Source organism: Heterocephalus glaber, unplaced genomic scaffold (assembly GCF_053883595.1).
Source record: "Heterocephalus glaber isolate CG9 unplaced genomic scaffold, H.glaber_assembly_v1.0 deba00000943, whole genome shotgun sequence".
NCBI lineage: Eukaryota > Metazoa > Chordata > Mammalia > Rodentia > Bathyergidae > Heterocephalus > Heterocephalus glaber.
Genome location: NW_028258175.1, coordinates 12,376,380 through 12,395,406, shown reverse-complemented (window position 1 = coordinate 12,395,406; position 19,027 = coordinate 12,376,380). Strand labels below are relative to the sequence as shown.

Below are 19,027 nucleotides of genomic sequence, written 5' to 3'. Positions count from 1 at the left end.
TAATCCAATATTATTTTTTTAAAGCTTAAATTATTCTCATTTTGCCCACTGGGGTCTTTTGCTTGGTGCCTGTGACCCTTTGACACGCCCCACGTTGTGGGTTTTGTGTGTATGTGTGTGCATTTTCTTACTTTCTGGCACTAAAGATGCTTCCAGCTTCTCGATCATCATGTGTGCCTCCTGACCCCGCCTGGAGCCAGCCGCCCCCTGGAGAAAGGCACTGGGACCTGGGCAGGGCTGTCTCATTGCTGCAGGGCTTCCCTAGCTTCTGGCTTTCTCAGCAGACAGCTGAAGGAACAAGGTATCTGGAAGCCGAGCTTGTGTATTACACTGACAATGCACATTTCCACACAGAACAAGACTGTGACACTTGTCACCCTCTTTTCCCTCCACGCCACCCTGTCCTGCAAACAGCAGATAACGGCTGCTCTGTCAGCCTCTTCCTTGCAGGAGGATGACACCTGGTAAGGTCCCTGATGATTAACAGTGGAAATGTGTCACCAGCAAGAAATAAACTGTCCTTGTTTTCAGTTGCCGAGTTCGGAAGTATTCATTACAGCAGCCTAACCTCGCCCACCCTGACTGATAGACCTTGTAACAGTGCACATGGAAGCAATGCAGAGGTCTATCCACAGGACCTGGTCCATCCATCATGGGACATGTCTGTGATGTCTACTGTGGTCGCCCTTGGAGGAAAATAGAGGCCGATTTCTATTACAGACTCGGAATCTCGCCTGTGCTGATGGGTGGGGGAATAAAAGCAAGTTAAGAAACATTGTTCCATATGATCACACTGATGTAAAAGGATTTATGCCATATGTTAGTATATACCTAGGAAAAAGCCGGGGAGGAAGAAAGGCACTGTCCACAGCTGCTGCCTCAGAGTTGTGGATTTCCATATTGTTTGAATTTCACCAGTGCCGTGTCAAGATTCTCCAGGCTGGAGACTGGATCTCCCGCCTGTAGTTGACAGCCAGGCTGGATTGTGCAGATGGGCTTCCCCCTGGGACAGTCTGACAGCCTCACAGCCGGTCTGGAGGCAGACACGTGACATGCGGAGTGGGGCTGGGCCAACAGCTGCAGTGAACCGAGCAGCATTCCTGGATTTTTTTCCAGGCCCTACAAAAAGCGCAGGGTATAATTAGGACTCACTGTAGTTTCCAATGTAAACCACGGCGCTTGCACTGTTTCTGTGCTTCCACTTGCCCCTTGTGATGCCTGCGTAAGTATTTTCATGGAGCGATTTTAACAATGAGGCGTGGGTCGGAGGTGGGGGCTTTGCCTTAATGACCTCTAAATCCTCAGTGCTTTGTCCAGGGTAGATATTCAGTTAGTGTGACTCAGATAATGTGACTTCATAGACCTGTATATGTGTGTGTGTGTGTGTGTGTATCCCCAGGGCTGGCTGGGGATGAAACCCAGGCCCTTGTGCGTGCTAGGCAAGCACTGTACCACTGACCCCTTTTAGAGTTACATTTTGACACGGGTCTCACTAAGTTGCTCAGGCTGGCTTTGAAGTTTTGGTCCTTCTCCCTCAACTTCTTTTTTACTGGTATCGGGAATCGAACTCAGGACCTTGCACTTGTCAAGCAGGTGAGGGGCCACTGAGCTACATCCCCGGGCAACTCAGCCTCCTGAATAAACTGGGATTACAGGTGCACGCCAGCACCTGTAGTTATTATTTATTTATTTATTGGTACCAGGGATCAAACTTGGGACCTTGTGCTTGCGAGGCAGGCGGCGGAACCACTGAGCAAAATCCCCGGCCCTGTAGTTATGACTTTAACAAGTAATGTAGTTACTTTTGAAAGTAGTTATTACTGTAACGGCCCCTGTCGGCTTGGAGGTCACAGACATTGACGGTAGATTCGTAGTGAGGCCCAGAGGGGCGGTAGCGCTCAGCTACTCAGTGTGGTCTGTGGACCAGCGGCACAGGAATTCCCCAAGAGCTGTTAGAAATGCAGGATTTACGGCCCCAGCCCAGACCGATGGAGGCCCAGCCTGCGCAGGGCCCAGGTTCCGGCCGTTCGGCGCACGCTCCGTGGAGGAGTTCCCGGCCCTGCCCGGCGTCCGCTCTACTCTGCCTGTGGCGACAGGGCGTCCTCCTCTGCCTCGGCAGCCTGCCCTTTCCAGCCAGGCACGACTTACACTGTTTGCAGTTCTGCTTAATCTAAATGAAAATTTGCTTTTGAATAAATTCCACACTACAGGTCTAGTTTTGACTTTTGGCTCAATCCAAAATACACCTAGTTCTTCTGTAGCCCTAATATCTCTTTGGTTATTTACAGACCCGGTGCCCTTTTCCCCAGGCTGAACACCACCTGGTGCTACACGCATTCTTTATATTCAGTTACTCAATCATTTAGTGGGTTTCTATTGGTACCCATGATATCCAGACACCGAACTTGACCGAGCTCAAGAAAAAATTGACATAAAGCGGGTTAATTGGCCGTTGTAGCTCTATTTCTGATAAGGCATAATTAATGAAAGAAAACTTTTAATGGGCACCCTGGATGCAGACATGCGACATAAGAAATAGATCTTTAGTCTTTGTTCTTGGCATACAGTTTCTAAAAGTCTTGCGATCTCTGGAGGAATAAGGCTGGCTTTGGAATGCCGATGATTGGTGGCCGGGGGCTCCTAGGTAACTTCAGGATGCGGGGTAAGCATGGTGGCAAATGCCTGTAATCTCAACATTTAGGAGGCTGAGGGAGGAGGGTCACCCTTTATAACAAACTGGTGATAATAAGCAAAGAATGTTCCTGGCTTCTGTGAGTCATTTTAGTAAATTATCAAACCAGAAATGGGGAAGCTGTGGAAACCTCCAGCTTTGCAGCAAAGTGACATAGAATGTGGGTACCCTGAGCACTGGATACCGGGGCTTGGCATCTTAAGTGGGGGCATCTTGTAGGGCTGAGCTCCTACACCCACAGGATCTGATGTTCACTCTGGGGTGCTAGGGGCAGATGCCCAGGTGGTGTCAGACTCGGAAGAGTAGTTGTTGGTGTGGAAAACACTTACGGTGTCAGTGTGTTATGAGTACATGTACTTCAGGGGTATCAGGGACTGGAAGACACAAACTCAAAGTCTAGGTAGGACCCCCAAGATGTGGCTGTCCCTCCATGGTGGAGAGGGATGGGCCCAGTCCTCTGTCACCACACCAAAATCCAGGGGTGCTCAGTCCTTTATGAAAAATGCCTCTACACATCTCCTGCATCCTTTAAATCATTTCTAGATTAGGTGGAATACCCAATACAATGTAAATGTGGTATAAATAGCTGCTGCACTGTATGATTTAAGGAATGATCGGTTTGGTTCAGATCCAATTTCTTTCCTGAATATTTTCAATCCGTGCTTGGTGCATCCAGGTGTGTAGTCAGACACAGAACTGGAAGCTGTGGAGGGATGACTATTCGCTGCTTAAAGGGGGATGGTGGCTGTCAGCCAGCTCTGGTTTACTGTTGTTTGTTTTCTTTCTTTCAGTACTAGGGATTGAACTCAAGGCTTCATGCATGCTAGGCAAGCACCCTACCACTGAGCTACATCCCCAGCCATTCCTATCTTTAAATTTTGAGGCAGGGTGTAAGTTTCCCAGGCTGACCTTGACTTTGTGGTCCTCCTGTCTCACCTCTCGAGTAGCTGGGATACAAGTGTGTGCTACCACATCTGGCTGCCAGCCTACTGTTTTTTGTAAGGGAATTAAGTCCCCAAGTCAAACAGTCTTCTCAATTTTCAAGGCAAGTCAGAAATGTGGAATTTGATGAGAATTTTCCGATTTTGGATGTGAATAAATATGCCAGTGGTGTTACTAAGAGGTGGTGGAAGGTTGTCAAGGTAGGGCCTGGTGGGAGGTCCTCAGGTCACTGGGGGTGGGCCCTTGGAGGGGTTATCGAGACCCCTTCTCTTTCTCTCTTTGGCACCCTGGCCATGCAGTGAGAACTGTGCTTCATCCTGCCTCACCACAGGCCCAAGAGCAGTGGGGCCAGCAAGCAATGGACTGGACCGTCCAAAACCATAAGCCCAAATAACTCTTTTCCCTTTGTGAGTTGATCATCTCAGGTATTTGTCACAGTGGTGGGAAGCTGATGCACACACCTGTTTTAAGCTTCCTATGGGACCATCTTTCTGTTGATGAGCACAGTGAGAGCATTGCACAGGATATATTTCTACTATTCATGTTAATGTCACCTCATCTCCACAGTTGAATCTGTCATAACAAACAAGCATGCCCAGGTAGAAAGATTATTCTATCCAGATTTTCACTAAACAGATAGAAAGTAGACATAGCTTTACCCTACAATTTCCTTTTAATGTCAGTTCCTGAAAGCCATTCCTAAATGGTATGTGCATTCCTTTTATCCTCCTCATTTAAAATATAATTGGAGGACCAGAGAGGGAGGGATTTTAAGGGTTTTTCCCAGTCTCTGAGCAAAATTAAATTCAATGGTGCCAGAGAGAGAAGCCAGCACATGTGAAGTAACAGTTTAATGTTGCCAGCTATGTTGCCCTTTTTAATGAAACGGAGCATCGGAAGTGTTTTCTTTTTAGAGTAGGTGCAGTAGGGCCCTGAACTCTGGCCTTTTCAGGGTAGTGAAGTGTGACTGGCTAGCAGGAGGGTCGGGTGGGAAAGTAAGAAAGAAGGAGAAGATGGCAGCAGCTTTCTTTTTTTTTTTGGTACCGGGGATCGAACTCAGGTCCTTGCCCTTGCCTTGCGCAGCAGGCGGCGAAACCACTGAGCTAAATCCCCAGTCCTGGCAACAGCTTTTTGTTCGCTGGTTTTCAGTGCTGGGCCTGGAACCCAGGGCCCTGTGCAGGCTGGGCAAGTGCTCTACACCGAGCTGCACCCAGTCCAGGATCGTCGCAAACAAGGAGACCGTGGTGTCTACATCTGGCTTCTCACCCACCTGAGACCACAGCCTCCCCCCACATCTTTCATGGCTCTGTGCAGGGGCCGAGCTCAAGCTGACGGCTTAAGCACAGAAAGTGAAGGAATGGGCCTGATCTCCAGTAGGGGGAGGGTCTCATGCGAAGCGGGGCCTCAGGGCTGTGCAGTCCTGAGTAGGATCTCTGCCCAGGGGTCCCGGCACCACAGTGCTAGGTGACAGGAAGAGAATCCGAGACCTGGGTCCAAGGAGCGATGTGTGATCCCGGGAATAAGGGAAATTGGATTCCCAGGTGGACGTCGCTAAATGACCAAGTGCAGCGTGCAGAGCTGGGGACAGCACATTGAAACCCCAAGTAGAGGGTGGAGAGAGTGCCGTGTGTGGGTGTGGAGGGCCGTGGCGGAGCTGCAGGACGATAGGGTGGGAGGGGGGGAGCCTCAAAGGGAAGGACAGAGGGCGAGAGGAAGCAAGAAATCATACAGCACAGTGCCGTCCTTCCGCTCCATTGTTGCCACCATCTGAGGCTGTTCCTGTTTGCTACAACTTGGCAAGAAACTTTTCAGGGAATATTCAGTGAGTTAAGCTCTAAATAAATCAACTGAGCAAAGGCATCTAGAACATGGATGGCTAAAAAAAAAGCGGGAGAAATGTGTACGTTAGAGGTTAAAGAGTATGGGGTTGAGATTTTGGATGGACCTGAGGTCTGTCCTGGGTCTGTCACTCACTAGCTGTGTGACCACAGACAAGTTACTTAACCTCTCTGTGGCTCCATCCTCCTATAAAATGAGGATAGTGGTTGGGGATTTAGCTCAGTGGCACCACGCCTGTCTTGCAAGTGCCAAGTCCTGAGTTCAATCCCTGGTACCAGAAAATAAATAAAATAAATAAAAAATGAAACTTAATTGTTTAAAAAAATGAGGATAGTAATATAATCAACCTGGTTAGGTTGCAGTGAGAATTAGGTAAGACTAGCTGGCTGTGGTGGCTCATGTCTGTAATCCCAGCACTTGGGAGGCTGAGGCAGGAGGATCCCCATGAGTTTAATAGCCTGGGCTACAGAGTGAGTTCAAGGTCAGCGTGGACTACATAGTGAGACTCTGTCTCAAAAGACAAACAAAAAAAATAATAACTTTTTTTAAAAGATAAAGACTATTTATGTAAAGTGCTTAGTACAGATTCTGACACAGAAAGTCCCCAGTACGTGGTGATTGCTGTTTCTTGTGGCCTTGAGGACCCTATTTATCCTTGGGGCCTCTTGGGGTTGGTAGTGGGAGAAAGTAATACGAAGGATGGAAAATGGCTTTGAAAAGTTCAAGATCGACTTGTGAACGGCAGATTTTCCAAAAGGATTCAAAAATATAAAACTAAGTAGCAGAAGGGCTTTGCGGGTTAAGTTGGAAGCCAGAGGGGCTGGAGGCCCAGGACAGAGAGGAGCTCAGCGCTCACCCTGACCAGCTCAGATCCTGTCTTTGTCCATTTTGTGTTGTTATAACAAGATGCCTGGGCTTGGGTGCTTTAGGGAAAAGAGGTTTATTTAGCTCACAGCTTTGTTGCTATTGTTTTCATTTAGGTTTGTTTTTTTAAATTTTCGAGCCAGGGTCTTGCTATAGAGTTCAGGCTGGCCTTGAGCTTATGATCCTCCTACCTCTGCCTTCCAAGTGCTGGGATTACAGGTGTGCACCAGAGGCAGAGGAAATCAATGCATCAAGCGTGCTCCACAGTTAGCCTAGAGGAAGCAAATTCCCATGGGGTGGGAGTATGTCAGGGACCCGTGGCAGCCATGGGTATTGAGGGCCGCGATTCTGTAGCCATGGGAACAGGGCCTGTCAATCACCAGTAAAGCTTGGAAGAGGGCGCTGAGCCTCAGAGGAGCCCACGGTCCCCGCTGCCCCCCCCCGTGTCAGCCAGGTGAGACGCTGAGTAGGTGACTCAGCTGAGCTGTGTCTGGACTTGGGACCCACAGAACCTGGGAGATGATCATGTTATGCTGATTTTAAGTCACTGGCCTTCATGGTAATGTATCACGTAGCACAGGAAACTAATACATAAACGTTGGCAAGAATCCTCCCCACAGTAGGGTGTTGGGAAAAAGCAGAGCTAGATCAACATCAAAATGAGCTGTTTGCAACTTATTCCCAGAAGCAGCTGTATCTGGTGTGCTCTGCTTAGAAAACGGCTTCTCCCGAGCATTCTTCTCTGAGACCCTTGACCTTCGTCTAATTATGAAAAACCTGCAGACAAACCCAAATTCAGGGACATTTTACAAAATATTCAGCCCTTGTTCTAAAATACATGTTTTATCATTCTGGTACGGTAAGGCCTGTGGTGTCACAGTTTGATACTCACAGTTCCGCAGAGGAGGGGGCACTCGATGACGCAGGGTCACGTGGTGGGTCGAGGGTCAGAGGGCAGAGGGGAAACACAAGTACAAGTCTTCACTGTGGCTTCCACTGGGAGGAATGGGAGAAACCGGCCAGCAGCTTAGGGTAGCTGGTTTCAATACTCTCAGCAGGTGCTGCGCCTTAGCGCTACCAGTTGGCTAGTACCGGGCTGTGGGGTGATTAGAAAGGGTTGGTGATCCTGTCTGTAAAAGCTCAATAAGGGAGATGACTGGAGGTGTGGCTCTGGGTTGTTTATCTGTCAAATGAAGGGGACGCTCCACACTCGCTGGTTACTGTCCAGAGGAACTGGACACTACTGAACACCACTGAACATTTGAAAAATGGTTAAGATGATAAACAGTGCACTGAGTGATTCTGGCACAATTGAAAAACTCACAGTGGTCTGCTAAAATGTCATTTGCCTGAAATTCAATATTGGTATGTGCACGTACATTCACCAAGAAGAGGAGGAGGGTATTTTTGAAATTTCAGATGTCCTAGAGTCCATATTTTCAAGCTGTCCGGACATCTAGTGTTCTCAAATGAAAGATTATAAATAAGATCTATGTTTTACTTTCTTGGTCATTTATTTGATCCTTTAACTTCAAATGTGTCATATATGATTATCAGCCACCCAGTTACCTTGCATCACCGAAAACCCCCCAAAATAATCATACTTGACCCACACAACTTAAAGGGGGAATTTATTTTGGCTCCGAGTTTCAGAAGTTTCAGGCTATGGTCAGTAGTGTCACATGCAGAAATGGCACCATGACAGGGCCTGGTGTAAAAGAAAGCTGCTCACGCCATGGTGGCCAGGAAGCAGAGAAAGGAAGAGGCAGCCGCGGAGGGAGACGCCCTCTTCCAGGTCACACCCTCTGTAACCCACCTTTCCCACCAGGTCCTGCTTTCCAACAGCACCCTCAGCCTCTGAGCCGGCTGTGGATGAGGCCACCAGGCAGCACAACATCCCATGATCCCTTCCAAAAGCCCCACCTCTGAACAAATTAGGCTTTGAGGGGAGATAACAGATCTCAACTCTAACACCTTCCATCTTCTCAGGGCTGCCCCCTGAATAGGTCCGACTTCCCTCCCACCCACTCTAGCCTCCTGAGTATTGGCTTTCAAGTGGTGAGCAGCAGAACCTGGGTTTCACCGTTCTGTATAGAATGGATCACAGCTCACGGACCCTGTGATTTTCTGCCTAAGGCCTTCTCTAGCCCCAGGAGCTAGATAAATGAGCTCACGAGGCAGCTGGGAATGCTTGAGACTTTGTACCCTAGAAAGCAGCTTCAGGCACTGACAGATGGGAGCTCAATCATAATACCACAGCTCCCTCACCCTCAGACAAGTCACCACAGTCTCCCAAAGTTCCCAACTGGCTGGGTCCCAGCTGCCCCACAAATGTGCCCTGCTCCAGCTACTTTCCCTCCTTGTCCACTTCCCCATGTCCCGCCAGTGCTTCCTGGGATCACCTCTCACACTCTTGGCACCACAACCTTGTCAATGGTTTTCTTCTATCCAACATCTCCTTTTCTTTCAAGAGGCAGCCTTCCCACACTTTTGGTCCACGTGGCCTGGATTAATAGCTCCCACTCCCAAACTCCAGGGATTGGCAAGTAGCCTGTATTACTCTCATCAAGTGCTTTGTTTTTTCTTAAAATAAGGTCCTGCTGCAGAGTTCAGGCTAAACGTGAACTGACTTTGTAGCCCAGGCTGGCCTGGAACTTGCAGCAGTCCTCCTGCCTTAGCCTCCTGAGTGCTAGGATTATAGGCATGTCCCACCACACCTGACCTATTACATTTTTCTAGCCCCAGCAATTGGTTCTAGGATGGGCTGTCATTCAAGCTAGGCCAATAGAAATCAAGCTGAAGGCCACTGTTAGAAAGAGAAGCCATCCTCTCACAGGTGGACTCTGAAGATTTGCTGTGAGGCTGCCAGTGGACCTCTGCCAGGCAGGTCACAGGGAAGACTTGTCTGGGACTAAAGCCAGCATCGCAGAGTGCAGGGCTCAGAGATGGAGACAGACTGCTCCTGATGTGATGATTGGAGTCTATAGGTCTCATGATGATTTAGGCGTGGCAAGGCCAGAGGATCGAGATGTGACTGCCATTGAAAAGACAGCTGGTTCTACTCACAGATCCCAAGAGTACACAGCACACCCCAGGGGTTCCCTCAGAGAGCACCAGGGTCTGTCTGGGAGCAGAGGAGGGAAACACTATGGGGAGGAGCCTTTAGTGTAGTTTCAGCAGGAAGGGAATGGAAGAGTCAGGGTGAGCAGGCTTAGGATTGCCTAGTTTGAAATATTTCAGTGGAGTCTGGTGTCTAGGGGCTGTCCCTGGTGGTCTGACACTTGCCCTGGGGTGGCCGTGGCAGGTCTGTCTGTCATGACCCCTAGGGTAAGAATCCAGTATGGGTGGTGGTTAGGGTTAGACTCTGGGTTGATTGAGGCATATTTGAAAAGCACAGCCTGGGAGGAGGAGGAGGAGGGAGAGGGGGAGGGGGGAGGGGAGGGGGAGGAGCTGACAAGGGAGGCCAAAGGCTGAGGCAAGGAGACCCAGGTCTCAGGCATATTGTCAGGTGGAGTAGAACAAGGAGCGCTCAGCTTATGCACATAGGCCAGGTGTTAAAGCATCAGGCTCACAGAAGGTGGAAACATGGCTAAGCCAGTCCCTGAATCCAACCAGTCTTTGATGTTTGGATGTCAGTTACACGAGCCAACACATTTCTTACTGTTCTGCAGAAGCCAGTTTAAATGTTGTCACTTGAAAACTAAAGGCTTCACACAGCTAATTAAAGGCAGGTTTGGGGCTAAGAAGCCAGATATCTTAATATCCGGGCCCATGTTTTTTCCACTGTACCTCGGAAAGTACACAGCTATGTCCCAAACATGTGCCATGTGCCATGCGCCAGAAACGGTGTGGATGACTCAGTGGAGATGGTGATGACATCCAGGTGATCGGCCACAGCGCCCCACTGCTGCTTGATGAGAGAGCAAAGGAGCATCAGCCGGGATGGCAAACCCGTCACCCGAGGCTGGGCACCTAGTCCTTCATTCTATTCTCCCCAGGATAACAGATTAAAATTCCAAGACTGTGCACCTGTTCTGAATCCAGGACATTGTTTTTGTGCATAAAGAGACCATTCGAGGTGCTGTGAGCAAAGACTAATGGAGCTGAGTCAAAGTCTGGAAATTCGATGAGGGAACATACTCTGATGGAAAGGACTTGTAGCAGCTGCTAGCAAAGTAAATGCCCTGGGGCTATAATGACATTGCAATTAGAAAATGCTTTCCTGTCTTTTAGGATCTCCTGCCAAAACAAAGCTTTTCCAGGGGATATTTTCAAAACATGGCAGAAGAAAAATGCAGCAGAAAGAGGGAGATCATTCCACTGTGTTATCTTTTTTTTTTAAATTTAATTAATTAATTAAATTTTTTTCTACTGTGTTATCTTGAAGGTCTGTCTGATTGCCAAAAAGAAAGCTCAGAGTAATAATGGCACTAACAACATGAGATCTGATTTCTCTCTGGTATGAACACTGCCAGCTTTGCAGCTCCGTCATCAGTGGTGAAGGCGCTTTCCAGCTTCTTACTTTGCCAACCCCAGAAATGCTGTTCCCATCAGCAAGTTCCAAGATGGCACACAACTGTGTCCACCGGGAGAAGAGGAAAGGAGAACAAACCTCCTTCAAGGGCCCAATACAGAAGTGGCTCACATTCTACTAGCCAGACCTTCATCATCTGGCCAAATGGAGTAATATCTGGCTTTATTCTAGGCAGGAGTGAGCCCAGATAAAAACTGGAAGTGGATTCCTTTGGAAGAGTGTTTCTTAACCTTGGCATGCTTGGCATTTTGGGCAAGACAATTCTTTGTTGTATGTCTGTTTGTAGGGGAGGAGGGTCCCCGCTCATGGTAGGATGTTTAACAGCATCCCTGGCCTTTACCATCAGATGCCAGTAGCATCCACTCTCTAAGCTGCAATAACCAAAACACCTTTAGACACTACCTAATGTCCCTTTGAAGTAAAAGTTGCTCCTGACTCACAAGTACTCTCATAGAAAAAGGGGAATTAGCTATTGGGAGGCAATTAGCTTTCTCTACTAGATCCTAGTTAAGAATTCATTTCTCTCCTCCTCACAAGTAGAAGAGGGTGGTATTTATGAATACTAACTTGGAGGCCAAGTGGACCTGAATTCAAATTCTACCTCTGCTGTGCATAAACCTGTTTTCTCATGCAGATAACTGTTTGGGTTTCTAGGTACACTGAAATGAGACTAGCTCAGTGGTAGAGTGCTTGCCTAGCATGCTGAGGTCCTGGGTTCAATCCCCCATACAGAATAGAATAGAATGAAATAAAATGAAATGAGATGACAGCTGATAGTGACCACTGTCTGAATGGAAAATGAAAGAATTTGTCTCTCACATGGAGAAAGCCTGGTGGCAGGCGTCAAGGTTGGTAGATAGGAGCCTTTCTAGAATCTCTGATCAACAACTTCCACTTCTGACTCATTGGCCAGAATTATCTCTGAAAGGGAGTCTGGGAAAGGTAGTTTGAAGCCAGGCATAGCACCTCTCCCATCATACTCTGAGTTCTTTTGCAGGGAATATGTGGAGATATTTCATAGGCACCTGGAAGTTTCCACCTCACCTTCCAAAGGCAGGATTTGTGGCTGACTGAGGAAGGAGTTAAGCAGGGAGGATGAGAAAGAGGGAGAGAAGGTGAGAAAGAAGAGAGAATTATTGTTGAATTCAGTTCTGAAGGGAGATATTACACTTAGGAGGTGTTTGAATTGGGTCCTAGAGATTGGGTAGGATTTTGACATGTGTCATGTCAGTTAGGGTTTCGTTTTTGTTTTTTGAGACAGGATCTTGCTATGTAGTTCAGACCAACCTTGAACTCATTATGTAGCCCAGGCTGGCCTTGAACTTGCATTGATCCTCCTGCCTCAGCCTCCAGAGTGCTGGGTTTACAACCATGCATGACCATGCTTAGCATGGTGCTTCAGCTGCAGCATTCCACCTAACTCTAGAAAAGAAGGAATTTGTTGGAAAAGTAAAAAGAAGGGTGAATAATTACTTTTTATTTTTTATTTATTTTTTAGAATTACTTTTTAAAAGGTAGCGATGGGGAGAAATCCAAGTAGTTTTTGGGCAGAACTAATCAAGAGCCTGTGAGTTCAAACCATTTTGTTTTTGGTCACGGTGTATCCCTGTACTCAAGATACTTGGGCCCAGGGACAAGCGTCCAGCAGGTCTCACTTGGATGGTGTAACTGAAGAGGACAACACAAGATCTGTGTCCATGAGGGAAAGAGATTCCTTAGAGGAAGCCAGGATCTGCGCTGGACAAAGGGAGAGTGAGTGCTCCTAGGATGGGGACACCTAGAGGAAGCCATGGGGAGAGAGTTATTTTGCCCAAAGAAGGGCAGGAATAAAGGCACAAATGTTGGCCAGTGAGTGACATGGTCAAGGGCCAGCCAGGGGACCAACTGAGCAAGCTAAAGGGGGCGGTTGAATTCAGATTCCAGAGATCACCCACTTGAAACAACTTGTTTTTATCAGGCAGGCCATGGGGTGCTATTGAAGGTTTTTCCATAATGTGATTAAGTACTCAGGTGTGGAGAGACAGGTTCCCACTGCCCCACAAGGAGGTGGAAGGCAAGGTGTCTCTGGGTATCAGAGACCCGGATCTTAGGGACTCAAATGTTACCCGGTAGTTCTCTCCCCTTTTCCCACCTTCCTCTCTCTCTCCTTTCAACTTCTTTCTCCTGGCAGCTTCATTTTCCAGGCCACCACCTTCCTCACAACAGATGAACTTCCCATCAAAGTTCCTATGCCTTCCTTTCAAACCACATCTATCAGCTGCGGAGTACTCCTCCCATCCCCAATTGAAAAGTCCAGCAGATCCTCCTGATTGGCTTAGTTTAGGTCAGGTGACACCCCAGGCCACCCAATGGGGACCAAACAGTAGATCAGAAAGAATAGCTTCCATTTAAGCGCTAAGGTTAGAGTAGGACAAAGGAACATTTTCTGGATGGGGCCCATGTGTTGCTTTGTGGAGATAAAGCAGTAGGTGGCTACTTTTATTTTTCAGTACTGGGGATTGAACCCAGGGCTTTCTCACTGAGCTACATCCTCAGCTCTTTTCATTAAAAAAACTTTTTTTTTGTACTGGGGATCGAACTCAGGTCCTTGAGCTTGCACAGCAGGCGGTGAAACCACTGAGCTAAATCCCCGGCCCCTACCAGCTCTTTTTTTTTTTAAATTCTTTTATTGGTATGTTTTAGATGTACAACACATTTACATTTCTCATTGGGAACTTGTACCTTTACATGATGCATCTTGGTTCTTATTTTTTCCCCATTCCCCTGGCCTCCCTTCAACCCCTCCATCCCTCCCTATTTACAAAGACTTTGTTTCCATTTTTTCATTTTCTCATATTAATTCCATGCCCTTCTTTCCTTTCCCCTTCCCCTCCCACTTCCCCTTCCCCTTTGCCCCTTTTCTTCCTATTTCACATTACCTATTATACATTTAGTCCTTATTTACACTTTCAGTTTCTCACACTAGAGAAACCATTCGGTATTTACACATGTGTGTCCTATTTATTTCACTTAAGAGTATCACCTCAATGTGCATCCATTTAGCTATAAATGTCTCTAATTTCTCATTTTTGATGGCTGAGCAGTACTCCATTTTATTTTTAAAAACACATTTTCTTTATCCAGTCTCCAGTTGATGGGCATTTGGGCTGCCTCCAAGCTTTAGCTATTACAAACTGTGCTGCTATGAACATGGGCACACATATATCACTGTGGTATGATTCTTTTAATTCTTTGGGGAAGATCCCCAGGAGGGGAATAGCTGGGTCAAATGGGACTTCCAGTCCTAGTTCTTTGAGGTATCTCCATACTGATTTCCACAGTGCTTGCACCAGTCTGCACTCCCACCAGCAGTGGAGCAGGGTTCCTCTTTCCCCACAGCCCCGCCAGCATTTGTTATTGATTGATTTCATGATAGCAGCCATTCTTTCTGGAGTGAAGTGGAATCTCAGCGTTGTTTTCATTTGCATCTCTCGAATGACCAGTGATGTTGAACATTTTTTCATGTATTTATTTGCCATTTCAACTTCTTTATGTGAGAAATGTCTGTTCATTTCAGATGCCCACTTTTGGATTGGGTCTTTAAATTTGGGAGGTCTGATCTTTTTAAGTTCTTTATAGATTTGAGATAGTAGACCTTTGTCTGAGGAAGAGCAGGTGAAGATTTTTTCCCACATTGTGGGTTGTCTCTTCACACTCCCACCAGCTCTTTTGATGTCATTTAAATTAGGAAAAGGCTCCCCTTCTTCAAGTCACTTTACTGCCACCTTCTGGAAACTGTCACACTACACACACACATCTACATCATTTGTAATGTGAACCATGCCCCTTTAGATGATGAGGTAAAATGCACAACCTGTGCAACAGAGCCTGGATACAGGACTCAGACACGCAGCCAGGTGTTTATTGGTTGGGAGGGACTAAAATGAGTTCCCTGGGAGTGTGACTTTCATTGCCTCTGGAACAGGGAGGTGTTCTAGAAAGTCTGGGGTCAATGGGTCTGGGCTGGGGAGGACCAGGTCGATGTGGAAGCCAAGAACCTTTTTGCCTTGCTTCATCTAGCTCTCCTGCTGCGTTTCGTCCTTTTCCCTCTTGCCCACTGTGGAGGAGGCTTTGTGGGAGGACCCTGGGTTGGGTTCGGGCTCTTCCTGGACACCCAGGGCAGATCCATCAGCTCAGCTGAGCAGTCCTCAGGGAAAGAGAGGGCCATGGCCCCAGAGATGGGCAAGGGATCCAAGTTGGCAGGGGCTCTGATGGGAGGGGCAGAGGTCCAGGTGCAGAAGGATCCAGGTTCAGAAGTGCCGGGACCAGTATGCTCCATGGGCTCCGTGGCCAGACTCCTGAGTGAGTCCTGGCTCTTGGGAAAAGACCCTCTGGACTTTCTGGCCTTGGAAACCTTGGAATACACAGTGGGAAATTGGGGGGCTTCTGGAGAAGCCTGGCACATGACATGGGTCACTGCTTTTGTGGGTGGAGAACAACAGGAGACTGTGTTGGCTGCCGTTGTCTGGAATGCTTACAAGTCTCTCTCTCTCTCTCTCTCTCTCTCTCTCTCTCTCTCTCCCAAATTTCTCATCATTTTAAGTTGATTATCTCAGGCATTTTGTCACAGTAATGGAAAGCTGATTAACACAGCTGCTCTTCAGGGAGACTGAGTAGCTTGCTCAAGGCCACAGAGCTGGTTAAGGGCAAAGCCAGGCTTGGACCCCAAGTGGGGAGTTTTCCAAGTCTGGCCACCCCACCCTTGCAGTGCCTCTGGTTAATAAAGCAGCCCCCCTGTGCTCAAGCCACACCCTGGTGGGCTGGCTGCTGCATCAAGAGACCACGGCAGAGCACTGTGATGAGAGGGGGGTCTAGCGACGTGCCGGGGGGGCCACTGGAGAGGTCGTCCCACTCTGATTTGGTGGAAAGGGGGCTACAGAAGTCATTTTCCTAACAAGTCAACCACAGCTTCTTCATTTGCAATATCAAGTTCATCCCTGGGTATCTTCTCTTGTGTGTGTGCAGTTACTCATCGACAACGTCCATGGAGCACCAACCATTGCACTGGGGTGGGGAAAGAACAGAATTACCCCTCCTTCCTGGAGCTCCCAGTCAGGTGGAAGAGACGAACAGGGCAGAGCTAGTGTGAGCTGCTGCACAGAGGAGCTGTTGAGTGTGGGTGGCTCCACCGCCCCTTTTGGTCCCCATCTTGGTCTCTGAGGCAGGGAACCTGGTCTAAGCAGCGCTTCCTTGATCGAGCTGTGTGCTCTAGAGCAAGTGCTCTCAGCTCTCTGGGCCCTGGTTTCCGAATACTCACCGTGGAACATGAGGTAATACTGGGTGATCTGAAGAGCTACTCACCACCTCCCCTACCTGTTCTCGGTAAGAGTGGACTCTTCCTGAGCACAGAGGCAATCGTGACAGTGTGTTTCCCAGACCCCTTGCAGTGAAATGCAGTCATGTAACTGAATTCTTGCCAAGGGAATAGGACCAGAAGTGAGATGTGCGAACTTTAGCATCTCTCACTAAGAAGGTTTGTTGCTTTGTGTCTTCTCCAGGAAAAAGGTAGGCAGGGCGGGACATCTTCTGTTATATGAAACAAATTGGAAGGAAATTTCACCCCTACGTGACTGTGCGGATCCCCGTTACCCCAACATCAGGGACAGCTCACCTAAGAACTCACAAAAGCTAGAAGCAAATTTTTAAAAATTGAAGCCATCATATTTATTTAGGCTCTCTTATTATAACAGCTCAGCGTATGCACAGAATAGAGTATCTGCCTTTCATTGTCTCCTCCTGGTCCTATCTTCCTTCCTGCTCCCCATGCCTCTTCTCAACTTAGCCCAAGACAAAAAGAGCAGTCATTTTGGGTTTCTGCTCAATTTATTAAGCACAAGTTACTTACGAACCCTGGGGAGCTCCTCCGATGGGGGTTACCGGCGTGACATAAGGGGGGGGTGGCACCCCAGCCCACTGGCCAAGAGAGCACCACCTCAGTCCCTGCCGGTGAGAGGGCTGCTCTGGCAGTGCTGTGACTCATAGCAGTCCCCAAGGAGGCTGCCTGTCATTTCTCCAATGAAGCCATCTGCTTTGTAATTTCTAGAATCCTAGAATTCTTAAATTTGTCAATAATAATAATAATAGCTACCATTAATGGAAAGCTAGGGGTATGGTAGAATCTGCACGTGCGTTCCCCCTCACCTTTACAACATTCCTACATGGTAACGGCCTTCCCTCTTTCCTTCCTTCCTCTCTTCCATCTGTCCGCCCTTCCTGCTTCCCTCCCTCCCTTTCTTTCTCCTGCTGGGGCTCAAACACAATGCTTTGCATGGCTAGGCAAGCACTCTACTGCTAACCCATACCCTCTTTTTGAGATGAGGTCTTGCTAAGTTGCTCAGGTGGGCTAGCTTTGAACTCTCCATTCCTTCACGAATTGCCAGGGATCTCAAAGCACAGGTCCTCAGATCACAGACTGCACAAATCCTCCACGGAATCTTCTTTACTGGTAGACTCTTGGATACAAAATAGCCAGGTCAGGAGCCATTGAACACACTCAGATAGAAACTGTCCAATCGCCTTCCAAGAAGCTACAGAAATCAGCTTCCCCCATAAGTGTATGAGCGCACCCATTTCGCATCTCCCACACTGAATGTTTGTTTTCTTTTACCTTCCTTTCTGTCTGAAGAGTGAATCATGGCATATTTCTGATGGCTTGGTCTTCTTTATCTTACCACAGAGTCAGAGAATATTTCATACCATTACTGGCCATTTGGATTTTCTCTGAGACCCTTTTGAGCAGAGAGGCAGCCCCCAGCCCTGATGAGACCCTTGGGCCCATTTTATGATCTGGACTCTCCCTGCTCCCAGCACCTACCACAGGAAATGGGAGGCGGCTGGTGTTCATTTGTGTCTGTTAAAGGGCGGTGAGTCTCTTCGCAGTTAGCAATGGTCTTGCCAACTCATTCCTGTGGTTGGAGACTCTCCAGCTTTAGAAATCATACAAAACAAATTGCAAAGAGTGCCTGGAATAAATATTTGAGCATTTCAGAGCCACAGTGGCTTTGATTGTTAAGCTGAGTGTCTTGCAGAGGGGCAAGTATCTGAGACTGACAGATCACAGGTGATGGAGGCCTTTGGTGGGTTGGACCCACGGTGCGATTTGGCAAGGCTGCCCGTAAAGACTTATTTGGAAGCTGCAGAGTGAATAGTCCAGGAATACTGGGGAAGTGCTGCCTCATGGGACTTGCTGTGTGAGTCAGAGGCGTCTCAGCTGTAAGGAACCAGAGGTACCAGCATCAGCTTGCCCTGAGCACTAGCCAGTCTGCATCAACCTGCATCCTCTATGGCAGCTTCACAGGCCTTGAAATCACCTACAAGTCCCCCAGCCAGTTCCTGGATGCTGGCCCTGACATGACCCACACCCTCCCTCCCAGCCCCACCACTACCAATTCTGTCTCTGCATCTTAGGAATAGTTGCTCCCGCTTCCTTGGATAGAAGCATGAATTTTGAAATCAGAGAGCTCTGCATTCAAGTGGTGGCTTCACAATCACATTTGCATTCTGAGCACTGAGCATGGTACCTGGTAAATAAGAATAACTCAATAAACCTTTTAAAAATAACTAACTCCTGGCTGCTCAAGAATGGTCCTTAGATAGCAGCAAATAAGCTCATTGTGGAGCTTGTTAGAAATGCAGAGTCTCAGGCCCTGCTCCAGACTTATTGAACAAGCATCTGCACTGTGTAGATGCCTCCCGGATGATTCATATGCATATCAGGATTGGAGGAGCAATGGCCAGTGGTATCGGGTATGTAAATACCCTGCAAATAGTTCTGTATGGTTTCGGGTGCTGGGACTTGAACCTACAGCCTTGTGCGTGTTAAGCATGTGCTCTATCGCTGAGACATGCCCTGACCCCTTAGCGTGGCGTACTGTACACGCTTAAATAGTATGCGTCATCTCCTTCTCTCTGTCTTCCACACCTGTGTCCTAGCATGTGAAATTCCTGAAGCCATGGGCCATTCTTCCTTTCTCTTGAGATTTCCAGTCACTTGTAGCAACTGGCCCAGAGTGGTTGCTCAGTGTATGTTTAAGCGCTGCACACTTAGCGTAGCTTAGTGCAGAGATTTTTTTTCAAACTGTGGATTGCAATTTATTAGTGAGCTGGGAAATAAATTT

The 19,027-nt window shown here is 47.9% G+C and overlaps 1 long non-coding RNA gene across 1 annotated transcript; it reads left to right on the top strand.

Moving 5' to 3' along the window:
- Nucleotides 1–1,001: 1,001 nt before the first annotated feature.
- Nucleotides 1,002–12,340, top strand: LOC147828674 (uncharacterized). The gene is made up of 2 exons (XR_015450493.1): nt 1,002–1,222; nt 10,725–12,340. It is a non-coding gene; the product is annotated as an uncharacterized LOC147828674 (long non-coding RNA).
- The last annotated feature ends 6,687 nt before the right edge of the window (nt 12,341–19,027 follow it).